Raw genomic sequence first — 18,992 nt, 5'->3', positions numbered from 1 at the left:
CCCTCCCCCCGAAAACTGCATCGCGGCGTGCCAACCAAACTTGGTAGGAGCACTCAGCGAGGAGAAGCACGAACTGGTTGACCGCCTGATTAGGCAAAGGGTGCAAAAATCGGACTGTCTGATAAGGAATGCCTGGGAAATTAAAAAGACTAGCAATCCTACAGAGAAGAGCTGCAGGAAGCAAACACTGCGCAAACGCATGAACCGTGTCCTCACGAGAGCCACAGAACGGGCACACTCCACGAACCGGGACGGCTGTGAAGGGCCTGTAGCCCAACGGCAGGCACCCTCGCGCCAGGCGATACATGAAAGTGGCACGCCTAGCGTCGAGGAAACTGGCCGTGATGAGCTTCCAGTTTGGCCTGTGAATGGACAGATCATACATATGGCAATGCGGGGCAAGGCCTGGGGTGAGGATGTCTACTAACTCTTGGAGTGGAGTTGAAACTACGTCGTTGTCGGGGCGAACCGTGCGGAGGCTGACCAAAGAGTTGGCAGCCGCCGCATAAATGGTGGATGGGGTACCTGAACGAGGAACACAGTGGGAAAATGTGCTCTGCGAAAACAAGCGGAGTCGGGTGCTAAGGAAAAACGAGGTAAAGCTTCGAGTCGGGAGCATATCCGAGTTAAGAGCGACCTGGGTCCATCTGACGTGTAGTGCAGTAGCCACGATGCCCAGGTCGGGAATTCCGAGTCCTCCCTTATCCCTGGGCAGCTTGAGCACCCGCCTAGCTACACAACCATTTGTACCCTTCCAAAAAAAGCGAAAGAGTACCCTCTCCAAGATATGCTCGGTTCGGGTCGAAACAGGAGACACACACGCCACATACGTCAGGAACGAAAACAGAAGTGAGTGCAGGATTGTCGCTCGAGCAGTCAATGGGCATGACAACGCGCTGAACTCCTGAATTCTGGTTTCAAGCTTCTCCTTAGCCTGTTGCCAGATTTCAGGAGACAGACCATCCGGTTCGAATTGGAAGCCTAGAATGCGCAGCCACGTTTTCACAGGGAGACCATGAACGGGCTGCGGACTGGACGGAGTGGAGTTCAAGTACATGGCTGCACTTTTCGACCTATTCAACCTTGCACCACTCGCCCTGCAGTAACTGTCCATGACCTCCAAGACGCCGCAAGCTGATGCTTCGTCCGGGACGACAATGGACAAGTCATCCGCATAGGCAAATAGCGCAACCGGAGGGGAACCTGGTGGGAGTAGGAACCTGCCAATTCTGCTGTCACAGGACAACCTCTGCAGAAGCGGTTCAAAAGCGAGTACGTAGAGGGCAGGTGAGAGGGGGTCCGCCTGCCGTACACCACGTCCCACAATGAACGCCTCCGAGACGCGGTCCCATATGACAACAACAGAAGACCATCGGATCCTGGACTGCGATTACGCTTCATAGACTTCAAGGCCCAAAATAGCTCGTCCTCATCTATGGCTGAGTCGCACACTTGCGGCGGCTCAGCTGGTAAAGCAAACGGAAAAACAGCTGGAGAGGCAACTGGTTCGGCGTACAAAGGCATGTAAAACTGCCTCGCCAGTGCAAGAACTCCGTCTGGTGAGTCGACTATGCTATTATCGCTTGGATCTATTAGGGAAGAGAGAGTTGTGCTCTTCCTTGAAAGATGTTTACGTAGGACGTTTCTGCTGCACCACGCTTCCATTTCCCACAGCTCTGCTCGGGTTGTGGCCCTCAAGCCATCCCAGCGTCGCTGCAGGAGAATGCGAAGTTCCTTTCGGAGTAAGGCCAGCGCCGGAGCAACTCCAGGCCCGCCGGACAGTGGCCTCGAGAGCAGGAGGATCGCGTCGGAGACGATTTTTATCTCCTCACGCTCCTCGCGCGCTCGACGCCTGCCCCAAGACATGAAGCACTCACGCACACTGACCTTCACGTCATCCCATTCCGTACCACTTAGATTCGCTGTGTTATGAAGCGATCGAAATAGTATGGATGATACCTCTGCGGTTGCCTGCCTATCTTTTAGGAGACGTGGATTTAAGCGCCACGGTCTCTTTGCTCTTGGTACTAAGCTAGAATCGGCAAACCGCAGAATTAGGAAGCTGTGGTCGCTAACAGCAGAAGGAATTGACCACGAAGAATGCATACTGGGAGCCAGTGACGACGAGATGTAAAAACGGTCGATGCGGCTCTGCCCACCCCTCCCTGTCCATGTCATTCCTGACTGTCCAGGGCGAAGCACGCGCCAAGCATCGACCAGTCCCAGCCCATCGACGAGCTCTCGCAGTACAGCATCACCACGCCTATCTCTAGATATCGGAGTCCCTCTACGCAAGAGGCGGTCAACCAGTTCTAACACACAGTTGAAGTCGCCTACTAGAACTAGTCGAGAGGGACCGACCAAATAGGGTTCTAATGTACCGAAAAACTCTTTCTGTTCTCTAGCCCGGTTTGGAGCATACACGTTAACAATTCGAATGCCACAATCAAGATCCACCGACAAGACGCGGCCCTCGAAATCCCTGGCATGGCGAATAACAAAGCCGTCGAAATGCGGCATCAAAACGATGGCCGTACCTCGGCTGCCCATCGCGCCATAACTCCAGTAAGACCGAGAGCGAAAAATCCGGTCGAAGTGGCTGATCTGGCCTAGCCTATGAATGTAAGTTTCCTGCAGTACGAGAATATCTACCTTTTTGGATTTAGCCAAATTTACAACCTCTAACTGCTTAGAAGCGCGCGACAAACCCCGACAATTAAAAGTAGCTATGGTGAGAGAAGAAGCCATTTCATCATCATTTCATTTCATCAGGGTCTCTCCCTCGGTCGCGCTGTTTTGTACCTTTTTACCTGGTCGAGGGGAACGTCCTCCTCACCCGTCAGCTACCCGCCCGCGAGTCGGGGAGGAAGGGCGCGCGCGCGTCGCGAGGGAGAATCGGGAGAGGGCATAGTGTGCCTCTCCCCTGTCTATGCCGGCTCTATAAATATATATATATATATATATATATATATATATATATATATATATATATATATATTGAAGTAGACGCGCGTATGAAGCGGATTATTGACGTTTCGGCTGGGGTCCGGCCTTCATCAGAATACATAGCATGGTGTCAGTACAGTTAATATGCATGTGCCTATCAACCAAATGAAGATACGTTTACATGAAAAACGAATAAAATGAGGGAACAAAATGCATCCGAACCGTTCAAAGGACAGCTGACACGTGTATATACCGACGGCGATTGCAAACATATGTGCAATCGTGCAGCTGTGTGCCGGTTTGCTTGAAATCCAAGCACCATAATTGGGACCCGATGTCGATCGCACACAAAAGCATTCACCGGCCGTAGCCGGCTAAGTGGTTTAACGCTACCGCCATTTTCACGGGCATTCTTAGAAGGCGCACGCGGACGCCAAACATCAACCGGCTGGGCAGCGTTGCGTCGCCCAAATGTCCCGTCGACCGAGACGGTCGACGGGACATTTGCGAAGCGCATGGGCATTAGCGGTGACCTCAAGCACCCCCCAACTTTCATCTTCACGCTCGTCTCCCCGAACGCTCCTCTTCAGCTCGGGCCGTCTACCGTTTTGTTCCGAGCGGGGCTGCAGTGCTAGTGCCTTTTCTATGGTGCAGCTACTAATCCGTTTTCTCTTCACGCGTGAGTGTTGCCCGCGTCCCCTGTTCGCGGAACCCACATGCGTGCCTCATTTCCGGTTATTGGCCGATACAGCAGGTGTGAGCTCGTCCTGCGCTTTGCTGTAGTCGCCTAAACTGGGCCACAAAATAACAGCGAGGTCAAGTCCCTAATCTCAAACTGACTCCCTTCTTCGTTCGACGTCCTGTCTTTGTGCGCGTGAAAGTCTAATAAGAACCATGTACAACCAACTTGCCCAAAACACAACTCTTTTAAACCAACTTCCTCAGAGTAGCTTAACCAAGGGTTCAGCATAAATTATTCATCAACCAAGAGGTCATTGTACTTTTCATAGTATGAACTGTCTGTATTTTCTCAACGAAGAGTGCTGCCTTTCGTGCGCATTGGTATTGCCTGTGCGACTTCTTTGCAACAGGGGAAAATTTTCCATATTGCAGCTTATTTCACAAACTTAAGAACTTGAACTTCAAGTTCTTGTTCATTTGGTTTATCTCTCCTTCGATAGTCCACCTTGGTATGAACCCAGGTAGCACAATAACGACGGCAAATAAAAGGGTGCGACGCTTTGAGCATCGGATCATAAAGTCGCGTGGGATATTTTGGTATGGTGTATTTTTATACCGCAAACAACTTTCTTCAAGTGTCCAAATTAAAGAGAATTGTGACGTAGTGAAAACAGGGGCACAGCACAATTGATTTTATGGCCAGAATTTACAACTTGACGGTGATTTTCTGCACCCCAACTGAAACATCCTGCCATTCTGCACCTTGGACTTCACTGATATTGAAACTGAAGCCTCAAATATTTTATGTTTTTCTACACCGCTGCCAGCAAACTTGTTTTGTGCAATTACATTCTACTTTCTCATTTGTATACCTTCGCAGTTTATGTCAGCAAAATTTCTGCTGATGCAAATGTAACTCGCCAGATCTTTAGAATGAGGGGCTTGTGCCTGCTTTCATTGCAATTTCTATGCAGGGTGTAAGTAGAAAAACCTTGCTGTCCGGTTTAACTTTTGTGTAGGTTGTGCGGCCGCAAAAATGTAAAATTCCCACAAAGAGCAATACGCTATGACATTTTAGTACTACGTCCCTAATAAAAATTTGCCCGATGCTGGGCATGGTGGATTATGGTAATGGGTAGCATGCTGCGTGACGGGTGGCACGGTGGGCGCTGGCTGGCACGGTGGGCACTGGGTTAGATATCATCGTGGGCACAGCACATCAAAGGCAAGTTGCGTGATGCATTGAAGGAGCAGCCACTGCTATTCGGAAGTTCATGACGGGCTATCTTTATGTGATGCTGAGTCTTGTGAAGTGTACAATCTGTAGGTACATGTGGCCAAGATGCGGCTATTTTCATGCCATAAAGAATCAATTTGTAAAGCACCATACTACGTAGCATGTCATCACACTTTATTAAAAAAAAAACATCACCGGACTTATACTGTATTTACTTTTCCACTCGCTTGTGCCGGCGACCTGCTTCTGTAAAAGAAAGCTCCGAAGGCGCTTCCGCAGAGAAGCAAGGTGGTTCTCCGGATGTGGTGCTCGTGGCCCCATTGGATGGTCACTTATGTATTTATCCAGGCAGTCTAAAAGAAGAGTGCAATAAATATAGAAGTAAATTGTTTTCGCAATGATATGTAGCAATAAGTGAATGAAGGAAATCTGCTGCAATCACTTCAAGTGAAAGATCGGCTCAACAAAAGTTTCAGTTAACAAAATGCAGCAAATGTTACACACACACATGCTACCCAGTGCACAAGCCAGCACAGGTTTATTTGCAGTGAGAATGCATACACATGTATCACATTGTTTTGCAGATTTACATGGGATTTTTGTGTTTTTTGCCAAAGCCATGCCTCTTCTCATGGGTAGGTTGGCTTAACTGCAAAATTTAATCACATGGCAGCTATACTCAAAGCCTTACGGGGTGGATATTTGGCTTCTGATTTTGCATAATTTGTCTGCTCTCGACCACCCAAATTCCTGTCAAATTGGGAGAGCCACAATTTGGCTACACTGTCTCTAACGCATGTAGGAGAGCTGCAAGGTGCAAGCTGTCTGGTTTGTCCATTCTATCACTTGTTAGCTTTAGTTGTTGCTTGTGCAGTGGTGAGGAAGGAGATCGTAACTTTAGCATTTGCCATATAGGCATAAAAATTTTTATGTAAAAACTGTAGTAATGGCTGGATTGCAAGCTTTATTTAGCTGCAAATGATGGCAACCAATGTTTTAAAGTGAAACTTTTGTGCCTCTTCTCACAACATCCTCAGTGGCTATCGTGTTGGGCTGCTGAGCACGCGGCCGCATTTCGATGGGGGCGAAATGCGAAAATACCCGTGTGCTTAGATTTAGGTGCACGTTAAAGAACCCCAGGTGGTCGAAATTTCCGGAGTCCCCCACTACGGTGTGCCTCATAATCAGAAAGTGGTTTCGGCACGTAAAACACCACAATTAAATTTTCTCACAACATTACGGACTTTGCTGCTGCTATGGTCTTGTCGTGCATGCCGCTGGATTTCTTGCAACATTACCAGATGGCGCTCGCCTCTCCACATCCTGACCGGCGCTACTGCGCCAGCATTTCACAGTTAGTGTGTATTGCACGTGCTGTGCTTGTTTTAATTTCTATGCGAGAAAAATACAGATGCTGGGTTGTGATAGTGTAAACATTAGAATCGTCCTTAGCCTAAAGAGAGCGCTTTGAGCTGGAATCTCAACAGTGTGTTGGCCATGTATGAGAAGGAGCCCATTAACACGCGCCAGCAAGATGGCTCCAAGGCGTGCGCTCGACGTCGAGGACACCCAGGCCCGAAAGAAGCGTCACGCAGAACAGGAGCGTCTTCGCTACGCAGTGAAATGTAGTGCAGACCGCGAACTTATGTATACATTGTATACATACAATTATAATAACTAATTGAAGTATGCAGAGCCTCATAATTCAATTAACGTTTAATATTTCTGCCATGATGCGGTGCGCCATGTGGGGCAACGACAACGCTCAATGCTCTCTCAGAGATTATCAACAATGACTCGCAACAACGCCTCAAGCAAACACGTCTCCCTGTGTGTTCTGTGGACTATGCAGACAAACAGAAGTGGTGCATGCAAGGTGACGTTTAACATCAACTTGCCACTCTCGTATTGGACTAAACGCTGAAAAAATTCCATTAATTATTGTCAAAGCAAACAGTGTACAAAGCTTTGTGTACATCGATTCTCACAGTGCATGGGATCTGCCATTTTTTTGGGTTCTACTTTTCAATCCCCATATTGCTACTTTGCTAAGCTAACCTGCATCTTCAATGTAAAAAAAGCCTAAAGAAGCATCTTAACATAATACAGAGCAATCTTTCATGCTTGTCTCTTAAAAAAAAACACATATTTCTGTAGGAAATGAAATCTGCGGCAGAGTGCTGATGCGGCTACAAGAGTTACTGGTCCTTTGATCCATAAAACAATTGTATCTTGACAGAAGAAGGCCAGTTACAGCCACACTATATAGTCCATTCTAATCCAGGCTGGCGGAAAGCGCTGGAACTCTGCATGATGCGCAGCACCTTGCTTTTTTTGGCACCGACAAGAGGCATGAAAATTTTAGGATGCCTTGCGTAGAACAAGATCAGCTATCCAGGCCAGAGCCTACATGCGACTAATGTACGAGGTGCTTTCTTTGTGTAGCAGTTCTTTCCTCATTCTTATGCTTAAATAAAATGAGATCACTGAAAGTACGCCGAATGTGCTGATAGGCCGATCTTACAAATTTCAATAATCAGAACATCCAAAATCAAAAAAGGGGCTGACAGATGGAATAGCACACTGTGGTATAAAAGTTATAAAAAGGGATGAGGTGCCTCAGAAAGGCTGGCCAACGTTTTGATAGGAGGCGCTATCTTCGTCAAAAGCGGCCTCGTCAGCCTCGGCATGTTAGTTTTAAAGGGCTAGAAGAGTGACGTCATGTGTGGTTGTTGTCAGCGGTAGCTGGTTGTAAAGGGAGAGACTTTAAAGAGAATGAGCGCTGTCGTCTGTCTGTAAGCATGGTTCCTAAGACGAGGGCACAAGACTGTGAGAATAGGAAGGCTGCGAGAAAAGAAATGAAAGAAAAGGAGAAAAAAAAAGAGATGCCAGGAGCCAAAAAAAAAAAGACAAGAAAAAGAAGGGCATGGGAGCGTGTTGGGGAAGTGAGTGGTTAGGGAACATTCAGGAGGGTCATTGGCGGCACGTTTCTGCCGCTTTAGAAGAGCCGGTCAGGTGGTCAGTGTTTGAGTAACAAAAAAGACCCCAAAAGAGATCAGTTGAAAGAATGACTTGAGTAGCGTAGCAGCAATGCGTCGGGTAATTTTGAAAGAGTTAATATGGCAACGAGGAGTCTGGGATGCAATGCATGTGGTAGCTGGAAGGCAGAGGCATGGTCTTTTAGGGATGTTAGCCTCAGTAGCTCAACGTAGGTGTCGTCATGATGGTATACAGAACTGGAACCTGTGTGGCTGATGCGCAGAAAAAAGTATCCTGGCGTCTGGGACTTTGGATTGTGTTGGTGAGGGTGTTAAAAAATATGATAGAAAACAGACAAAAAGGGGGGGAACTGAAACCGGAATAACAAATAGGAGGGTGACATGAGTAAAAGCGGGCATACGCAGGTCTACATGGGAAAAGGGGTCGTATACATTTGATATAAACATTAAAACCTGAAAGAATATATTAAATTAAGTAGTAGGCAGCTAAAAATTGGAAACGGTGGAATAGGTGAGGTTAAGAATTAAGTTTAACTTCTGGCACAATGTGTTTAGTGCCTTGGTTGATGACCTGCGGCTTTCAGATTTAAGTTACAGCTTTAAAGGTTTTAAAGATTCTAAGTTGCTATGTGTTAAATTGATTCCCATTGGATGTAGGCATTTAAGCTTGTGTATGTGGTATGATTCCATATATTTCCTCTAGCGAGGTGAGCAGAAATTTATAGTATATAGAGCCTTGCTTTGTCACATATATGACATATGTTCATTGAAGTGGCTGGCTATGAATGAATGTGTGGTTTTTACTGGCGCAAGGGCCAGGTATGGCCAAAGAGCGCCAAGACAGTGTTAGTAATTTCGTGGTAGAATGACGAGTTCTGTGAAGATGTGACTTGGCTGTAAAGGGGCCTAAAATAGTCGCTGCAAAGAGCGTAAACTCTGCGTGCTATAAGATTATGGCGATGTCTAATGACGAGTACTGTGAGCCTTACACTGCAATGCAGGAGAATGATATGATATAAGAAACAAATAAGATGCAAAAATTAACTACAGCACAACTGGCTCACCGGAGCCCTTGAAACACAAGGGCCTGGAGGCAGGTGCTACACAGTACTATCCCAGCGGCATCCTCTATAGAGAGGAAACGCTACGAATGTATGGGACTAATAACATGCAAGATCACATCTCTGAGGAAACCTAGGACTGTGTCTGTATTAAAAAGCGGTTCTGGACCGAGAAACATTGCAGGATGAAGAGGAATGTGCTGCCGGTATGCTAAAGGAAAATGTCTCTTTCTCTGAGATTCTGCTTCCCGACACTCCAGGAGGACGTGGAGTACGGTCAGCCTCTCCCCGCATCTACCACAGGTTGGTGGCTCTCTTCCAGTAAGTAGAAAACTATGTGTGCCAAATGTGTGTCCTATTTTCAGACGACAGAATAGGACATCTGTTCTGCGCGATTTTGTAGTAGAGGGCCAGAGTCCTAACTGTGGCTTTATTAGGTGAAGCTTATTATCCGTTTCCACGTCCCACATGCGTTGCCAGTGGTCCCACAGCCTCCTTCGCAAGAAAAGCCTCAGATCTGTGACAGGCACCTCAGTGGTAGGGTTAACGGCTTGCGATGCGATAGACGTGGCCATCTCGTTCACCAGAACGTTGCCCTCGATGCTCCTATGGCCAGGCACCCAGCATATAGTGATATGCTGGTTAGATATGTACGCTTTACACAAGACGGTGTAGAATTCATTAACTACTGGATTTTTGTGTTTATAGAGTGACAGCAAGGCTTTCGCGACGCTTAGGGAGTCTGTTTATATCGATGATTTTTGAAGTTTTGAGTTTCTTATATGATTTACAGAAGGCAGAATTGCATAGGCCTCGGCCGTGAAGATGCTTGTTTCCGGATGCAGTACACCAGATTCTGAGAAGGATGGGCCGAAGGCAGCATAAGACAACCCAGCATTTGACTTCGAAGCGTCTGTGTAGAACTCTGCGCAGGAGTGCTTGTGCTGGAGTTCTAGAAAGTGCATTCAGATTTCTATCTCTGGTGCGTGTTTTGTTACTTCTAAAAAAGATATGTCACATTCTATCAGCTGTCACTACCAAGGTGGTAACAGCTTGGTTGGATGCATTAGGCGAAGCTCGAGGAGTGGGACTCGCATTTCATCACTAAGCTCCCTCACACGAAGCGAGAAAGGCTGTCTTACAGAGGGACAGTTATGGAAAAGTGTAGTACATGTCATATCGTTAACAGTGTTAAAACATAAATGTTGATGATTGGAATCTATTTTCAGGAAATATGTAAGGATGATGTAAGTTCTCTGTAGATGGAGGGACCATTCATTTGATTCCGCATATAAGCTTTCAATCGAGCTTGTTCTGAAAGTGCCAGTGGCTAAGCAGATAGCTAGATGGTGGACAGGATCTAGGATCTTTAGTGCGCTCGGAGCGGCAGAGTTATATACGAGGGCACCATAGTCCAATCGTGATCAAATTAGGCTCTTATAAACATTCATCAGAAACTTCCTGTCGCTACCCCATGTTGAGTGGGATAGAATTTTAAGTAAGTTCATTGTTCTTAGATATTTTTCTTTAAGATATATAAAGTGCTGTATAAAAGTAAGCTTGGAGTCTAGTATTATACCTAGAAATTTGTGTTCTTTGTTGATAGGTATCTGATGTCCACACAGTTGAACACAAGGATCTGGAACCAGGCCTTCTTTCTAGTAAAAAGAACACAAGAGCTTTTGTGGGGGTTGATTTTAAATCCGTTTTTGTCTGCCCACTTGGAAACCTTGTTCAAACCCTGCTGTACCTGTCTGTCGCATACTGTGAGGTTGCAGGATTTGAAGCCTATTTGTATATCGTCTAGTATACGGAATAAAAAATGGCCGATGGCATGATGATGATGATGTATGGGGTTTTATGGCGCAAGGGCCAGGTATGGCCAAAGAGCGCCATGTCTGTGGTAATGAGTTTGCTGAGTAATTATGACTACTGTGAAATTGGTGTGACGTGGCTGTAAAGGGGCCTTAAAATATACGCTCTAAGGTGCGTAAAATCTGTATAATAAAATTATGGCAATGGTGTATGACTTGTACTATGAACATTTATATGCATATAAAAAGAATGATACGATACGTAAAATATATCAGATTAAAGGAAATGCTAGAGCACTACTACCTCCTTAGAGCCCTTGAAGCACAAGGGCCTGGAGGCATGTGCTATTCAAAACAATTATCGCAGCGGCATCCTCTGGAGCGAGGATGCTCTACGAATTTAATGGGCTTATAGCGTGTAGAACTACATCCTTTAAGAAGTCGAGGAGTACCTTGGTGTTAAAAAGCGGTTCCTTACCAAGAAACATAGCCGGGTGCAGAGGGATGTAATTACAGTATGCAAGGGGAAATGTTTCTTTCTTTCAGGTTCGGCTTTCCGACACTCCAAGAGGACATGGAGGACGGTCAGCCTTTCACCGCATCTGCCACAGGTTGGAGGTTCACTTTCAGGAAGTAGAAAATGATGGGTCCCAAATGTGTGTCCTATTCTGAGGCGACAGAATAGGACATCTGTTGCCGAGGTTTTGTTGAGGAGGGCCAAAAACCTGACTGGGGCTTTACAACGCGCAGTTTGTTATTTGTTTACGCGTCCCACGTGCACTGCCAGTGATTTCGCAGTTTATTTTGTAAGAAAGGCCTCAGATCTGTGACAGGCACACCAGCAGTAGGGTTAACAGCTTTCGATGTGATTGACGTGGCCATCTCGTCCGCGAGAATGTTACCTTCGATTCCCCTATGGCCAGGCACCCAGCATATTATGATATTCTGGTTAGATGAGTACGCTTTACATAATACCGAATACAGTTCATTGAATACGGGATTTTTATGTTTGTAGAGTGACATTAGGGCCTTCACGACGCTTAGAGAGTCTGTATAGATCGCTGCTTTTGTAAGTTTTGATCTTCTTATATGCTTCACGGCAGAGAGTAATTCGTAGGCCTCGGCCGTAAAGATGCTTGTTTCCAGATGCAGTACATCGGATTCCGAGAAGGATGGGCCGACGGCTGCATAGGATACCCCGGCATTTGACTTCGAAGCGTCTGTGTAGAACTCTGCGCAGGAACGTTTCTACTGAAGTTCTAGGAAATGCATTCTGATTTCGGCCTCAGGAGCATGCTTTGTAACTTTTATAAAGGATATGTCACATTGTATCACCTGCCACTCCCAAAGAGCGAAACACGCAGCGAGAAAGGCTGTCTTATGGAGGGACGGTTGCTGAAAAGTGCAGCGCACGTCATATCGGTAACGGTATCAAAACATGGATGTTTAGGATTACAGCGTACTTTAAGGAAATACGTAACGCTGATGTATGATCTCTGTAGGTGGAGAGACCATTCATTGGATTCGGCAAATAAGCTTTCAATCGGGCTTGTTGTGAAAGCGCCTGTGGCTAAGCGGATACCTAGATGGTGAACAGCGTCTAGCATCTTTAGCGCGCTCGGGGCGGCAGAGTTATATACCACGGCACCACAATCTAATCGTGACCGGATGAGGCTCTTATAGCGATTCATTAGGCACTTCCTGTCACTACCCCACGTAGTCTGGGATAGAAGTTTCATTAGGTTCATGGTTTTCAGACACTTTTCTTTAAGACGTTTAATGTGTGGGACGAATGTGGGTCTATTGTCAAGTATAACACCTAGAAATTTGTGCTCTTTGTTTACAGGTATCTGTTGTCCACACAGTTCTAAGCAAGGATCCGGAACCAGGCCTCTCTTGTAAACAAAGCACAAGAACTCTTATAAGGATTGATTTTAAATCCATTTTTCTCTGCCAACCTTGACACCTTGTTCAAACCATGCTGTACCTGTCTCTCGCACACTGCGAGGTTACAGGATTTGAAACCTATTTGAATGTCGTCTACACAGACGGAATACAAAATGGCCGGTGGTAAGGAAGCACGAAGTGTTGTCATCTTAACAATAAAGAGTGTGCAACTGAGCACGCCACCCTGGGGTACACCAGTTTCTTGTGTAACAGGACGTGACAGCACATTGCCAACTTTTACCCGGAAGGTGAGACTGGACAAGTAGCTTGTTATTACGTTTAGCATATTACCATGAATGCCCATTTCCGATAAGTCTCGCAAGATCCCTCCCGTATCGCCACGCTGTGTCATATGCCTTTTCCATATCGAGAAATATCGATAAGAAGAACTGTTTATGTATAAATGCGTCCCGGATATTTCCTTCAATACGTACAAGGTGATCGGTTGTGGAGCACCCTTCTCGGAAACCGCACTGATAGGGATCAAGCATTTTGTTCTGTTCAAGGAAATGGATGAGTCGCCGATGTATCATTTTTTCAAATACCTTACACATGCAACTTGTGGGGGCTATCGGGCGGTAGCTTGCCACTGAGGAAGGATCTTTGCCTTGTTTTAAAACACGGACCACAATGGCTTCTTTCCATGTGGTCGCAAGGTACCCTGCGTCCCAGATAGTGTTGAAAAGTGTAAGTAGTGTAACTTGCGTGTCATTATGTAAGTTTTTTAGCATTTCATACATGATTCTGTCAGATCCCGGTGCAGAGCTCTTGCATGCACTCAAGGCAGCTCTCAACTCTGCAATACTAAAGGGGCGGTTGAACGGTTCATTCTGCCGACAATTTCTTATGAGTGGCTTGCATTCTTCTATTTGTTTATATCTGAGAAAGGGTTTTGAATAATTGTTGGAACTTGACACGCTCTGAAAGTGCTCCCCAAATGAGTCTGCTTGTTCAAGCAGAGTATCGCCTTGAGTGTTTACCAGGGGGAGTGAATAAGTTTGTCGTCCTTTTATCCTGTTAACCCTGTTCCAGACTTTCCCCTCCTCTGCATAAGAGTTGATACCCGATAAAAACTTCTGCCAACTCTCTCTTCTGGCCTGTCGGCGCGTTCTTCTGCCTTCGGATTTTGCTTTCTTAAAGTTAATAAGATTCTCCGCAGTGGGAGAGGCGCGTAGGAACCCCCACGCTTTGTTTTGTTTCTTACGGGCGGTTTTACATTCGTCATTCCACCACGAGACATGCCGTTTGCATGCGAAACCACTTACTTCAGATATGCATTTACCGTAAAAACCGGAATATAGGTCGAACTTTTTTTCAAAAAACCGTCGCGAAAAGTCGACCCTCAACTTATATACCGGACATTGGCGGAAAAACTACAGAAATCTTGCAACAATGGGGGATGAAGTAAACAGCCGCCTTCGCCATCGCCATCAGCAGCAGCGCGGCGTCTATGGCAGCGTGGCGACGCTGTGGCACCAGTATTTTGCGTTTCCATTGTCGCAAAGTTATATTAATTAAAGGCTGCACTTTCACATTGTTTCAAAATGAGCGGGAGTGGAAGCCGACGTCAATTCACCGTCGCCTTCAAGAAAAAGGCGAGTACGCGGAAGCCCAGGGCAACCTGGCGGCACAGCGCTAACTTGAAGTATCCGAAAAGAGCATTCGGTAGTGGCGGGGGCAAAAGCAATGTATTACAACTTGCAGCAACCAAAAGAAAACGTCATTCCGTCCCGGATCGCAGCGGACTGCAGAACTGGAAGGCAAGGTAGCGGAGACCGTCCGCGAGCTGCGCGTAAAATCGCTGCCTGTGACTGCCGAATGCATCCGTTTGAAAGCGGTAGAGATCGCACGCGCCTATGGACGGGCAGCGAGAAGCGCTCGTCATCCGACTCTGATTAAAGGCGTTGCTCTGATTCGAAGTAGCGCTTGCGCACTTCGTGCCCTTCTGTGTACTGTACACCCGACGAATTTATAACAGTATCACGCGACCATCGACCCGCGTGTTTGTCAGCACCTTATCATCACGGCACGGAGCGGCGAAATAGCGAAAGTAAGGGCATGTGTACACATGCGCGTATCTTGTTTGTTTCGCTGCTCAGCGCTGTTAATAAGGTGATGACAAGCACACGTGTCGATGGTCGCGCGATACCGCTAAAAACTTGGCCGGGTGCACATGCGAGCAGCATTTAAATAAATACTGTCATCATTGTGCAACCCCCTGAGTCGCATTTGTTTCAAGGTATGGGTGTCATGTCTTTCGGGTACTTTTGCCATTGAAAAATATTTTTTTTTCATTTTGAGAATTCGTTAGTTGGGGGATCGACCTATATTCCGGTCTGACCTATAGTCCGGTTTTTACGGTAGATGCGGCATCTATAATGAAGGCTGTAAAATACTGCACAGAAGCATCAATTACTAAAGAGGACATGTCATTCCATGAAATCCTGGTGAGAGTTCTGAATTTCTCCCAGTCGGCTGTATCATTTTCCACTTAGGAGCCTGTGGTAGACATTCGTTTTCTTTATATGTTCTTAGTAGTATAGGGAAGTGGTCGCTCCCGAAAGGATTGCCGTTAACTTCCCATTCAAGTTCAGACAGTAGTGACGGGGAGACTAGGCTAAGATCTATTGAAGAAAATGTTCTGTTTGCAAGTGAATAGTACGTCGCTTCCTTCTTATTCAGAAGACAAGCACCAGAAGAGGAAAGGAACTGTTCAACAAGACGTCCTCGCGCATCTATACGAGGGTCGCCCCACAGGTAGTTGTGTGCATTAAAGTCGCCAAGAAAAACATACGGCTCTGGCAATTCATCTATAAAGGACTGAAATTCATGTTTAGTTAATTTGTAATGTGGGGGTATATAAAGTGAGCAAATAGTGATGAGTTTGTTTAGCAAAACAACTCGCACCGCCACTGCTTCAAGGGGCGTTCATAGCTGTAAAGGTTGACATGCTATACTTTTATGAGTGAGAATCGCACCACCACCCGATGATGCGACGGCATCATCGCGATCTTTGCGAAACGTAACATACGTACGGAGAAAGTTTGTGTGTTTGGTTTTTAAGTGTGTTTCCTGTAAACACAGCACTTTTGGATTATGTTTGTGGATGAGTTCTTGCAAATCATCAAGGTTTCTAAGGAAACCTCTGATGTTCCATTGAATAATTTGTGTATCCATATTTAATGTAAATAAGTGCTGTGTGTACAGTAAGGGAGGTGATGCCTTAGGTTACAGAGCTCTTTCGAGGCCCTGTAATGGGGGTTCTGCCCTTTCTGGAGCGCTCGAGGGAGCCTCGCCGCTCCTTAGGCACTTGGTGCGCCTTGAGAATAGGTGTAGTGTCCTTTGCCTCTTGTGAGGCGCCGGACACGTGCTCTTGCGAGCGAGATGTTTCCCGAGAGAGTCCCGCCTTGGAGGGCAAGACCCCTGCGCCCACCAGCCCGGAGGTCGATGGGGCTCCCTGAGGGATTTGGCTGCACCAGCTGTTGCCAGCGCTGGAAGGGGCCGGGGAGGTTGGGGCAGTCTCGGCTGCGCCCACCTTCGGGGTTGGTAGTCCCTTCTGCTCGGTTGGTGGAGCAGCGCTAGCTGCAATCACCGTGGGGGCAGATGGCGTCACTGCCGACTCACTATTTGTGGGTCGGAAAGTTGCCGGAGGCCGTTGTGACGCTGCCCCCTGACGCGCCACTTCCGCAAAGCTCTCTTTGGCAGGTATGCTACCCGCCTTCGTGCCTCTTTGAATGATATATTCTCTTTTACTTTTATAGTTACAATTTCTTTTTCCTTCTTCCATGAGGGGCTCGACCGCGAGTACGCGGCGTGATCCCCATCACAGTTTACACAGTGGAGAGAGTTATTACATGCTTCAGTGGCGTGTTCAAGGGCACTACATTTTGCACATGTTTGGCAGCCTCGGCAGCTCTGCGAGCTGTGGCCGCAACGCTGGCATTTGAAACACCTTAGGGGATTCGGCACATATGGTCTGACACGAAGCTTGATGTACCTGGCCTCTACAGACTCGGGCAGAATACTTGAACCGAATGTGAGTATTAGGTGCTTCGTTTGAATTTCTTTACCATCCCTTCTCATCTTAATTCTTCTGACATTGACAACGTTATGCTCACTGAAGCCCTCCAAGAGCTCAGCCTCTGTCAACTGGAGCAAATCGTCATCAGACACAACGCCGCGGGTGGTGTTCAGAGTGTGGTGAGGAGTTACTGTCAATGGAACATCCCCAAATTCAAAGCAATTCATCTAATAAACAAATACATTCCCTTAAGAAAGGTTTATCAATCATCTAACGCACCGTGGTACACCAGACACCTTAACCGACTATCTAACAAAAAAGGCAGACTTTTCCGTGCTGCAAAACAATCGTCAACTACTGACAAGTGGTCCGCTTATGCCGTCGCAGCAAAACTCTACTCCAATGCTTTAAAAGAAACTAAATTTAATTTCTATAACACCACGCTTCCATCATTACTCAGAACGAATCCGAGACGCTTTTGGAACGTCGTGAAAAACCGCGATAGTCAAGGTATAACCCTTACTAATGAATTAGGTGAGATAATCCCAAGCCGTTATTGCGCGTCTACACTGAACATCGCTTTCACCCATTCATTTTGCCCCACTCATTCAGGCAGCTCTCCACCATTCATAGCACCTAGTTTCTTTCCAATGGAACCGATTTTACTCGACTCATCTGGTATCCGCTCTATTATTAACAAACTAAAAAGATCCTCTTCGTGCGGTATTGATAGCATTACGTCCAAATTCTTGCAAGGTACTGCCGAATATAGTTCCATTATATTAAACTTGATTTTTACAAAATCTCTGAACAATAGCTCTTTGCCCAGAGACTGGAAAAAAGGAAAGGTGATTCCACTTCACAAGTCAGGCGACACCCATAACCCATACAACTACAGACCTATTTCCTTGACATCAGTACCGTGTAAAATATTTGAACATATAATTTTCTCTCATCTTGTCAACTTTTTGGAATCAAACCAGTTTTTTCATAACAGTCAACATGGGTTCCGTAAGTCCTTCTCATGTGAAACGCAGTTATTAACATTTTGTAGCGATCTCCATACTTTCCTAGACGCTGGCTTTATAGTAGACTGTATATTTTTAGATTTTGCAAAAGCCTTCGACAGAGTTAACCACCACTTACTCCTACTAAAACTCGGCCAGCTAAATATTGATCCCCTGGTCTTCAACTGGATTCGAGAGTTTCTTTCTAACCGTACACAATATGTAAGCATTAATGATAATGATTCTCCTGAAGTTCCGGTCGGTTCAGGGGTACCTCAAGGCTCTGTTTTGGCACCCTTACTTTTCTTAATTTATATCAATGATCTTCCTAACCAAATTTCAAGTTCCATTTGTCTATTTGCTGACGACTGTGTTATATACCGCAAGATTGAAAGCACTAACGATACTTTAACACTCCAGGATGATCTCAGTAACACTGCAGCATGGTGCAAGCTTTGGCTAATGGAACTAAACACTTCTAAATGCAAAACAATGAGAATTTCCCGTAACCAGTCAGCCTGCCCCGCCTACATACTTAATGATACTCCCCTTGACCCAGTACTTTTTTACAAATACCTCGGTGTGTATATTGCTAACAATCTTTCATGGAAAAGACACATCGAATACATCACGTCGAAAGCCAACTGCATGCTAGGCTATCTCAGACGTAACTTTTCTTTAGCTCCACCGAAACTAAAACAACAACTCTACGTCACTTATGTCAGGCCTAACCTCGAATACGCATGCTCGATATGGGACCCTGGGCATGCTACTCTAATAAATATCCTTGAAAGTGTCCAAAATCGATCGGTCCGTTTCATTCTTAACAATTATCACCGTACTTCTAGCGTTACTAACATGAAACTTGCTCTTGGCATTCCCCTTCTCTCTTCCCGAAGAAAACTATCTCGTCTTTCGCTCTTTCATAAAATTTACTATCATAACCATGAGCTCAAGTCCCGATACATTACACCAGCATCTTATGTCTCCGCACGTATCGATCATCGCTTCAAAGTTCATGTACCTGCGCAGCGCACAGTCACCTACACACAGTCATTCTGGCCGAGAACGTGTCTTGAGTGGAACCACCTGCCTGCGTCACTAGTTGCTATCACTGATACAGACCGTTTTCGCAGAGCACTGTCAAACGAATTATAAGCCTACTTCAAAACTGCGTCACTATCACGTTGTCACCTATTGCTATCGTTTTCTTTCATTGCTATTATTCCATGTTTTCGTTTTTGATATTCTTGTTACTTGATTTTTAAGTGTTTATTTT

General features: G+C 46.1%; 1 long non-coding RNA gene across 2 annotated transcripts in view; it reads right to left on the bottom strand.

Annotated features, from left to right (window-relative positions):
* Nucleotides 1-5,023: 5,023 nt before the first annotated feature.
* The window catches only part of LOC135908886 (uncharacterized), a 44,720-nt gene continuing 30,751 nt past the window's right edge, over nucleotides 5,024-18,992 (bottom strand). For both annotated transcript variants that reach the window (XR_010566479.1, XR_010566478.1), the window contains one exon: nucleotides 5,024-5,217. This is a non-coding gene — a long non-coding RNA (uncharacterized lncRNA). The remainder of the gene's footprint in view (nucleotides 5,218-18,992) is intronic.

This window comes from Dermacentor albipictus, unplaced genomic scaffold, assembly GCF_038994185.2.
Source record: "Dermacentor albipictus isolate Rhodes 1998 colony unplaced genomic scaffold, USDA_Dalb.pri_finalv2 scaffold_14, whole genome shotgun sequence".
Taxonomy (NCBI): Eukaryota; Metazoa; Arthropoda; class Arachnida; order Ixodida; family Ixodidae; genus Dermacentor; species Dermacentor albipictus.
The sequence above is the reverse complement of the archived record's forward strand: the minus strand, read 5'-3'. Positions and strand labels throughout refer to the sequence as shown.